We start from the raw sequence: 9457 nt of genomic DNA, 5'->3' as shown, positions 1-9457 counted from the left end.
CTCTGTCTCAAAAAAAAAAAAAAAAAAAAAAATTAGGTGGTTCTGAGCTGTTTTAGTCCATTCTCACATTGCTATAAAGAAATACCTGGTTTAAAAAAGAAAAAGAGGGTGAGTTGGTTCACAGTTCCGCAGGCTGTACAGGAAGGACAATGCTGGCATCTGCTGGGCTTCTGTGGAGGCCTCAGGAAACTTCCAATCATGGCAGAAGGGGAAGTGGGAGCAGGAGCAAGAGAGAGAGGAAGAAGTACTACACACTTTTAGATGACTAGATCTCATGAGCACTCACTCAGTATCATGGGATGGATGGTGCTAACCCATTCATGAGAAATCCATCCCCATGATCCAATCGCCTCCCACCAGACCCCACCTCCAACACTGGGGATAACAATTCAATACGACATTTGAGTAAGGCAACATCCAAACTCTGTCATGGGCGCTTCCAATGGGAATGTGTGCAGAGTGCTCCCACAAAGTTATTTCACTTCTGTGGCCCAGTGTGTCACATACAAAACCCTCTCCCTCCAGGTTCCTGACTTGATGTCTGAGTATCTGACTTGGGCAGGGTCTGTCTTCATTTCCTCATGTTTTTGTAATGTGTCTCTTATCCACAAAGTCAACTGTCAGTCCATTGTCATTTGCTGCTCTGGTACAATTTCCTCAGGCCACTTGTTTTTCAAAGCATACAACTGGGAAGTGATCGTTTTTATTTGAGTCAATAAAAATGTCACTGACTCCAAAGCTACTTCAGGCTGAGAGCAGGTACGTGTGCACAGCAGCTCTAACCTGGGAGCCCGCCTTTGACTTCACAGCCATCTTGATGTTCAGGCTCCCTACTGGCTCTACATTTGCCTGTCTGCTCTCCAAGAGATGCATTTGAAATCTCAGCATTTTTGTCATCGACTGAGTGCAGAAAGTCAGTCTTGGCATTATTGCCCATCAGCAACTTGTGGTCGCTGGCCAGGAAGTTCTCAATCTCATGGTGATGCAGAAACTTGTACTGGAGGATTAGGGATCTCCATTAGTCACTGTCCTGAGAAAGTGATTATTTATTCTACAGAAAACCTATTCTTTTCAGGATGTGCCAGCTTACATGGCTCAACCCAGACAGGGTGCCAAGACCTGGGAGGACCAGTGCATGACTGCTGCTCTTCTAACTTCTTCTCCAGCAGAGCACAAATAATTCTCTCCATGCTGCCGAGGCCTCATTACTCTCACTTCAGCACTTCCAGATATCATAAATCCATCCTCATCCTGGGATACAGGCCTGGAGTCAGGGAGGAGAAGTCTAGGGACAGAGAGCTCAACACCTCTTCTTTAACACTCCAGGATCAATGTGGAGCTGGGATTCTGGGCAAACACATCCTTCCACTCTGCCGCACAGCCCTGGCTGAGATCTGTTGGCCTCCCAGGCAGTTGAAAGCCAGATCCATCTTTTTTCTTGTTTTCCCTGGAGACATCAGCAGATTTTGTGTCCCTGTATTTGTCAAAGTATCAAGACCCCAGGGTTGGCGATATTTTCAAAACAAAGGAGGGGCCCAGAAGCCTCAGCAACCATGACTGGACACATCTGATGGCAACTGACTCACTTCTTATAACACAGACACCCTCATCCGTGGCCTTGTCCTCAAAGTGCCCACTCTGTTCTCTGGGAGTCTCAGCCTGCCTGTAATTGAGAAGTAACTGCTTGAATCTGTCCATGGCCTTTGCCATGATCAGACCACCAACATCTGGGACAATCTGGGAGTATATTTACTAGGGACAGTCACAGAGACAGATCCAGGACGCTTGAGAGTTTAAATAGTGTCTGTTTGGACACTCAGAGCACAGTGGTATTCAGAAATGTTTGGTGCTGCCTCTGAAGAAAGCGTGGAAGGAGAGAGGTGCTGTCATGAATCTACATTGACTGCATTTCTCTAAGTGAGCCATGAACAGTTTATGAACCTTCCTCAAAACCCTTTTAGATGGCTGTTGCTTTCTGGAATTTCTCTATGTGGTGGTGAAATTAACATGAGTTGACTTTGATGTCTAGTTTTGATATCTAGTCTAAAGTGAGGGAATAGGTAAGAGAACAGATTCTAGAGAAAGAATGCTTGAGTCCTAATTCTGAATGCTGTTCCTTAGCCCTGCTAAGCCTCAGTTTCCTCATGTATAAAATGGGTATAAGAGTATATCATGCGGCCTCACAGGACTGCTGGATTAACAGCATTAACACATGTGAGGGAGATTAAAAATGTCCATACCTCCATCCCTCCCTATGTCATCTATGTCTTTGCAATGTGGTTCTGCAGCTCCTCCCATCAAGAGGCAGAGTCTCTTCCTTGAGTCTGAGCTGGCCCTGTGACATTCTGGCTGATAGAACTGGGTGGAAGTAGCATCCTGCTATTTCTGAGTCAGCCTCAGGAGGCCATGCATTCTTTCACCTCCCCTCTTGGGAACCCATTGCCACCCTGTGAACACAATGAAGCCAGGCTGGTGGGTGATGAGAGACAAGTGGCCCAGTTGCCCTATGACTCTTGCCATGTGATGGTTAACTGTGAGAGATCTGAGTGAAGCTCTCTGAGACCAACCAGCTTCAGCCACACCACCCTCCAGCTGACCACAGATAAAAGGTCAAGTCCAGCCAAGATCGGTCAAGCCGAGCCCCATCCACCCAGAGATTCATGAGGAATAATAAATGGTTCTTGGTTTAAGCCAAACTCAGGCTACTATTCGAAATACCATAGGCTGAGTGGATTCGTCAACACACAGTTATTTTCAGTCCAAGTTCATGGTGCCAGTAGGTTCTGTCCTTGGTGACAGCACACTTCCTAGTTTGCAAGTGGGTGCCTTCTCACTGTGTCCTCACACAGCACAGAGGCTGCACTTTCTTCCTCTTCTTATAAGGGCACTAATCCTATCATTGGGGCTCCACCCTCATAAACTCATTTAAATCTAATCACCTCCCAGAGGCTCCACCTCCTAATGCCATTGCATTGGGGAGGAGGGCTTCAGCATATGAATTTGGTGGTGGGGTGCACAATCATTTCACTCATAAAAAGGCACTAGTTCTGTAGTCATTTGCTAACTGACAAACAAAACCTAACTGATATCACATGTAAAGGCTTCAATGGGCATATATTAAGCGCTCAAAAAATATGAGTCATTATTATTGTCCAACACAGCAACTTAAAAAGATAGATTTTCATCCAATGTACAAACCTGAAATTTGTAGAATCAAGAATGGCCTTGTCTTCCCACACCTTATAGTTATAAAGAAGAGGTCACATTATTTTTAAAAATAAGCAACTTCAACAAATGTTTTCATTTATTATAAAGGGTTTCAACTGTGGCAAGTCTTTTGTGCCATGTCCTTTCATATGAAAGATACAGTGGCTGAAAATGGACTGGTGGGGGAGAGATAGTTAGTGAACAATAGCAAATGGTTGTAATTTTTCACGATGGAAGAACATGGGGCTAAAAGTCGATGATAGCAGTGGAACTCTCACAGAGCTTTCTGAGATGGGGAATGGGACCACTTTCCTGATCATTTCTACTATGGGTTTGAATGCTTACACAGTAGGATGGTCTTTATGAGGTCAGAAACCATGGAAAATGGGAAAAGAAGCTAAATTAAGGAATGAGAGCAGGGTGAGAATACAGAAAATCAAGAAAACATCAAGGGCTGAATAAATCATTTTCACAGGTAAGAACCCCAGCTCCCGAGCTCACCCCAGGTGAGTGATTACAGATGGCTTATTTTCAAATGCATTTCCACAGTGCGGGGGGTGGGGGGGTCATAGAATCCCAGAATTCTGTAGCCAGCAAAGACTCCAGAGGCCCTGTCCTAGCAGAGCAGTTTACTGACATCTGCCATCTCTTCCTAGGTAGGTTCACTGTTAGCTGCTGTGAGCAGGAATGCTACCTTTAACTTAGCATTCCCTATTTCTCTAAGAATATATATTACTATAATTCTGTTTTTAGTTTGATGTTGATACACAACTGTTCCAACAAATTAATGTTCCCATCTTTGGTTAACTCATTTGGCCAGAAAGCAAGTTCACAGATTTTCCATGCCATCCCTCCAAAGAAAAAAACGTAAGTGTGTCATTGTGTTTTCATGCTAACAAGCATTAAAAAATTAATGCTTGGAGGCTCTCCAGCCCAGGGTAAATGAGTGGATATAAATACATACTTCAGTAGTGTGTCAGAAAATACAGATTGTCAACTAAATAGCCATTCTCTTTTTATCTTCTTTTTTTAATCATCCTAACCCAATTTTGTCTGGGGCAGCAACATTGCTATTACAAAAAAAAAAGAAAAAAAAACCTCTCCCAGGCTCTTTTGCATCCAGGTGTATTCTATGACACTGTTCACAACAAGTCTGGTAAAACCACTGAGGTTGAGTGACTCTCCTGAATGCAATAGAACCCAACTGTAACTGTCATGAACCCGGGGGCCACTTGTCTCTATGTAGACAACTCAACTAAACTGTAAGACACTATGATACAAGGAAATGCCAAAGTGTTACATAAAGCACTGTAACACTTGTACCACCACAAACACTGTAACAATGTACCAATGTACCACCACAAACAATGAAACACATCTAGAAGTTGAAAGGGAAACGTGTGTGTGTGTGTGTGTGTGTGTGTGTGTGTGTGTGCACGCGTGTTGGAGAGGTGGAGGTAACATTGTTAACAGTATTGTGTTCCTTGAAGACCAAGCCATAGTATCCATACTGATTCATGGTTGTTTCTAAAGCTCAAGTCTTATGAGAAAAGTACACCCAGAACCCTGAACTTAAATAAATGTCTTTACTCATCTGAAGGCCAACCCAATTTTATGGGCCAAATTGAAATTGACTCCAACCTTCCTTTTGCTTTGGGGCCATGGAGTCTGCATGTCTCCCATAGCCCATTCATTCATTAAACATTTGTTGAGCACTTACTCTGGGCCTGGCTCTGCAATACCAGAGTAAGTTACATTCAGAAAACTAAATTCCATGTCACAAATGAGTAGGGCTAGCTTGGACTGGGGCATTTGGAATATTCATGTGCCAAGCATAAGACTTCTGGTTTGTGACGTGCAGTGGTGATGGTGATGGGAATCAACTGCTGTGTAGGAGCAGCTGTAATTTGTATTTTGTTCTGGGTCAGGTGCATCAATAACTTCTAAAATAATCTACATTTCCAAAGTCACTTTAATCCATTCTTAGTCTTCGCTTTTATGAATTCTGAACTCCTAAATGTGTCTAGGGTTTGGATCCAAAGATAAATAGTTTCCATTTCTATCCGTGGTTAGAAACAACATACAAATGGAAAAGTTGGGTTCAAAGGCACATTAATCACTCATTACAAGAGATGCCAATAGATGGCCTGGTCTTCATACCACTTCTCCATTTCACAGGAAATCTGGCAACACTTCATCATTACTGGGCACTTATTAATCACTTTCCTCTGTATATTTTATAACAGTATTTGTCACTATAGTGATTCCCTGAAAACTGAGCTGGTAAGCCAGCAGAGACGCCTTCCTCCTTTGAGCAGGCTAAAATTAACTGCTCATTATGAAGTGCCACAGGAAAGCTACTAATGTGTCTTGTCCAGGAACAGTCACTTAAATCTATCACTGCTTAATGATGTGAGCTATGAAGTCTCCATGTTCAACACTCATACCCTCCCCTTCCCTAAGAGACTGGATGATCTGAGCTCCCCACTCCAGAAACTTAGCCATTGTTTGCAGCAGCATTTAGGTTCACTTTTAAGAGATTGCTGCTAAGCAAATTTATACTTGTCTGCCTTGGCTGTTCTTTGGTAATTCAGTGCAAGGGTCCTAGAATAACCCAATATAAAATAAGCTAGTGGAAAGTGACTCTTATTGCAAGGGAACATTAACACCCACAGCACTGTAAGCAACCATAAAGGAATTTCAAGTCCTCTCTGAAAGTGGACATTATTGGATCATGATTATGAATTTGCATACAAAGTCTCAGACTGTCTGCTTTCCACTTGCTGTTTATGCTACTTGGCAGACATTTGAAAGCTAAGACAGGACTTCTGGGAAGATGAAGTAGGTGTGCTCTTCCTGTCTCCTGCCACCAAGTACAACTAAGAACGCTGGACATTACATATAAAACACTGAAAGGTACAGAGAAGAAGCCAGGCTAGCTAGAGACCTGAGAAACATGATATGGGTTTCCTGTGTTTTCTTTTTGTTTCGCATATCCTGGACTTAAAGCTGAAGAAGCTGGCAACCGGGAAGTGCCAACAGGAAGAGGCATTAAAAAGCCCCAAGGAAAGCTGATCCTCCCTAGGTAAGGGACCAGGAAAGAGGCAGCCTATCAAGACAGAAAACTTTCACAAGATAACCTCCCTGCCCCAGCCAAACACCACAGAAATAACGATGATCCCACTCTCATACCATGTCAACAAAGGCCAGGTTGGGAGCCTAGATTCCCACTCTCTCTGGGTTATAAGGGGGTGCCCCATCCATTCCGCTCCCTACCCCACCAGGGTGGTGTCAGTGGACACCACACGGGGAGGCTGGACTTGCACTCCCACTCAGCACTAATGAAGTGCCCCTCCCTCTGCCAGCTGTGCTGGTGTCAGAGAGGCCTAGAGGAGAGTCAGGAATGTCACTGTAGCCCACTGCAATGAGACTATCTCTGCCATGGTGTCAGGGGAGGCCTCATGAGGAACGGTCCTCTTCTTCACAACCAAGGACATATCGATGGAACTCCAACACCCAGAGCAGTGAGGAGACACCCCCACTGTCAGTGGAGACTGAGTGGAAAACCTGGGCTTCTATCCAACCTCGAGGTAATGAGGCAGCACTCTCCCCTGCCCCCATCCCCAGCAGTGTCAGAGGACGCTCACCAAAATCAAGGGTTTAAATAAGATCTTGAGTCTCATTACATAATACTTAAGTGTTTGGGTTTCTGTCTGAAATCACACATTATAACAAGGAAAAGGAAGATCTTAAATTGAATGATGAAAGAAAATCACAGCATGCCTACACTGAGATGACACAGATGCTAACACTATCTGACAAAAATTTTTAAGCAGCCAAGATAAAAATACTTTGATCAACAGATACAAGCATGCTTGAAACCAATGAAAACATAGTCTTGGCAAAGAAACAGGAAGTCCCCATAAGAAATAGAAAAAAAAAACAAATAAAAATTTTAGAACTGAAAAATATAACCAAAATAAAAAACTCAATGGATGGTCTCAACAGAATGGAAGGGACAGAGAAAAGAATCTGTGAAGAGGACAAAATAGTAGAATGTACCCAACCTGAATAACCAAGAAACCAGACTGAAAGAAATAGAAAGCAGATTCTCAGAGACCTGTGGTACTGTCACAAAACCTCTAACATTTGTGTCAACAGAGTCTCAGAAAGAGAGGAGAAAGCGGACACGCCTGAAAAGTGCCCAAAGGAATGATGGCCCAAAACTTTGTAAATTTAACAAAAGACAAGCCTTCGATTAAAGAAGCAAAGTGAATCCAAAATAGGATAAACCCAAAGGAATCAAGTCATAATTAAAAACATCATAATTAAACTTCCAAAACTAGGACAAAGCAAAGCAAATTTCTTTAAAATCTAAAGAAAAACAATACCTCATTTATAAGGGGAAAACAATTCAAGTGACAGACTTCTCATCAGTAGCCATGGAGGCCTGAGGAATGGCACAGTGATTCAAGTGCTGAAAGAAGAGGATCGTTAGACTAAAAATCTATATCCAGTGAAAATATCCTTGAAGAATAAAAGGAAATTCAAAAGATCCTCTAATTAAGGAAAACCAAGAGGATTTGTTGCCAACAGGACTACCCTAAAAGAATGGCTACGAGTTCTCTAAACAGAAAGTAAAGAATGAAAGAAGAAATCTTGGTACCTCAGGAAGGAAGAAAAGACACAGTAAGTGAGAATATGGGTAAATACAACAGACTTTCCTTCTCTTACGTCTTCTAAGTTCTTTCTAAGTCCCTTCTAAAAAAGAAAAACAGAGAACAAACAGAAACCAAAATATAAAACATACTTAACTCCTAACTTATAAATATCTGCATATAGTCTAAACATAACCTAACTATATGTTGTTTATAAGGAACTCATTTCAAACATAATGATATAGGTGGAAGGTTAAAGGATGGAAGAACATATATTATGCAAATATTAATCAAAGGAATGGAGGAGTAGCTACATTAATATCTGATAAAGTAGGCTAAAGAGTAAAAAGAAAAAGAAAAAATACCAGCAACTGAGAGGGACATTACATAATAATAAAAAGTCAATCCATCAGAAGGCATAGTAATCCTAAATGTGTATGCACCAAACAACAAAGCCACAAAATATGTGAAGCAAAAACTGACAGAACTTAAAGAAATATACTGATCCATAATTATAGTTGAAGACTTCAACATCTGTCCTTCAACAACTGTTAGAACAACTAGAACTTCAACATCTGTCCTTCAACAATTGTTAGGACAACTAGTCAGAAGATCATCAAGAAAATGGAATAAATCAACAACACTACAGGTTCTAATCAACATTTATGGAATATTTCCCCTAACTAGCAGAGCGTACTTTTTTTTCAGAGATCCAGAGAAAATACACCAAGATAAACCACATTCTGTGCCATTTTTTAAAATCTCAACAAATTTAAATGAATTGAAGTCATTCTCTGACCACATAGAAACAAACCAGAAATCAAAAATGAGAAAATATCCAAACGTGGAAACTAAAAACTCTCTGAAACACCTCTGAAAATCCATGGATCAAAGAGGACGTCTCAAGAGAACTAAAAAAATACATTGAAGTCAATGAAAATGAAAATACCGCATATTAAAATTTGTGGGAAACAGCTAAAGTCGTGCTGGAAGGGAAGTTTATACCACTAAGAGTATACATTAGAAAACAGGAGAGTTTCAAATTAATAATTTAATTTCCCACCCCAAGAACCTAGAAAAAGAACAAAATCAACTAAAGCAAGCTGAAGGAAGGAAATAACAATAAGAGCAGGAATCAATGATACTGAAAAGAGAAAAATAAGAAAGAATGTCAGGTTTTTTTAAAGTTAGTACATTGAAAAGATCTATAGACTTGGCAAACCTCTAGCAAAATTGACAAAGGACTAAGGGAGAAAACCCAAAACGTCAAAATCAGGAAGGAAACTGGAGATCTCACTTTCCTTACAAACATCAAAAGGATAAGAGGCCGGTGCATGCAGATGACAGAACCCAAAGGGGCACACACCTGGGCTGGCTGGTGTTCAAGCTGGAGGCTGTTCAGTGTCCTAGGACAAATCTGATGTTCTGTAACAATGCTTGAAATAAATACCAGCCACCTCTGTGAGCAATAGTTTCAGCTCTTGGCAGCCACGTGTAACCTTATTGATGAAAATGACAATAAAATTGGGGCTGAGACCGAGAAGAATTGTCACCTGAATGAGAACACTGAAAAATGATATTGCATTGGGCTT

General features: G+C 41.6%; 1 pseudogene; it reads left to right on the top strand.

Moving 5' to 3' along the window:
• Positions 1–9262: 9262 nt before the first annotated feature.
• The window catches only part of LOC108533200 (isopentenyl-diphosphate Delta-isomerase 1-like), a 2468-nt pseudogene continuing 2273 nt past the window's right edge, over positions 9263–9457 (top strand).

Source organism: Rhinopithecus bieti, unplaced genomic scaffold, assembly GCF_001698545.2.
Source record: "Rhinopithecus bieti isolate Rb0 unplaced genomic scaffold, ASM169854v2 scaffold_11288, whole genome shotgun sequence".
NCBI classification, from domain to species: domain Eukaryota; kingdom Metazoa; phylum Chordata; class Mammalia; order Primates; family Cercopithecidae; genus Rhinopithecus; species Rhinopithecus bieti.
Note: the sequence above shows the minus strand (reverse complement) of the source record. Positions and strands in the feature narration are given on the sequence as shown.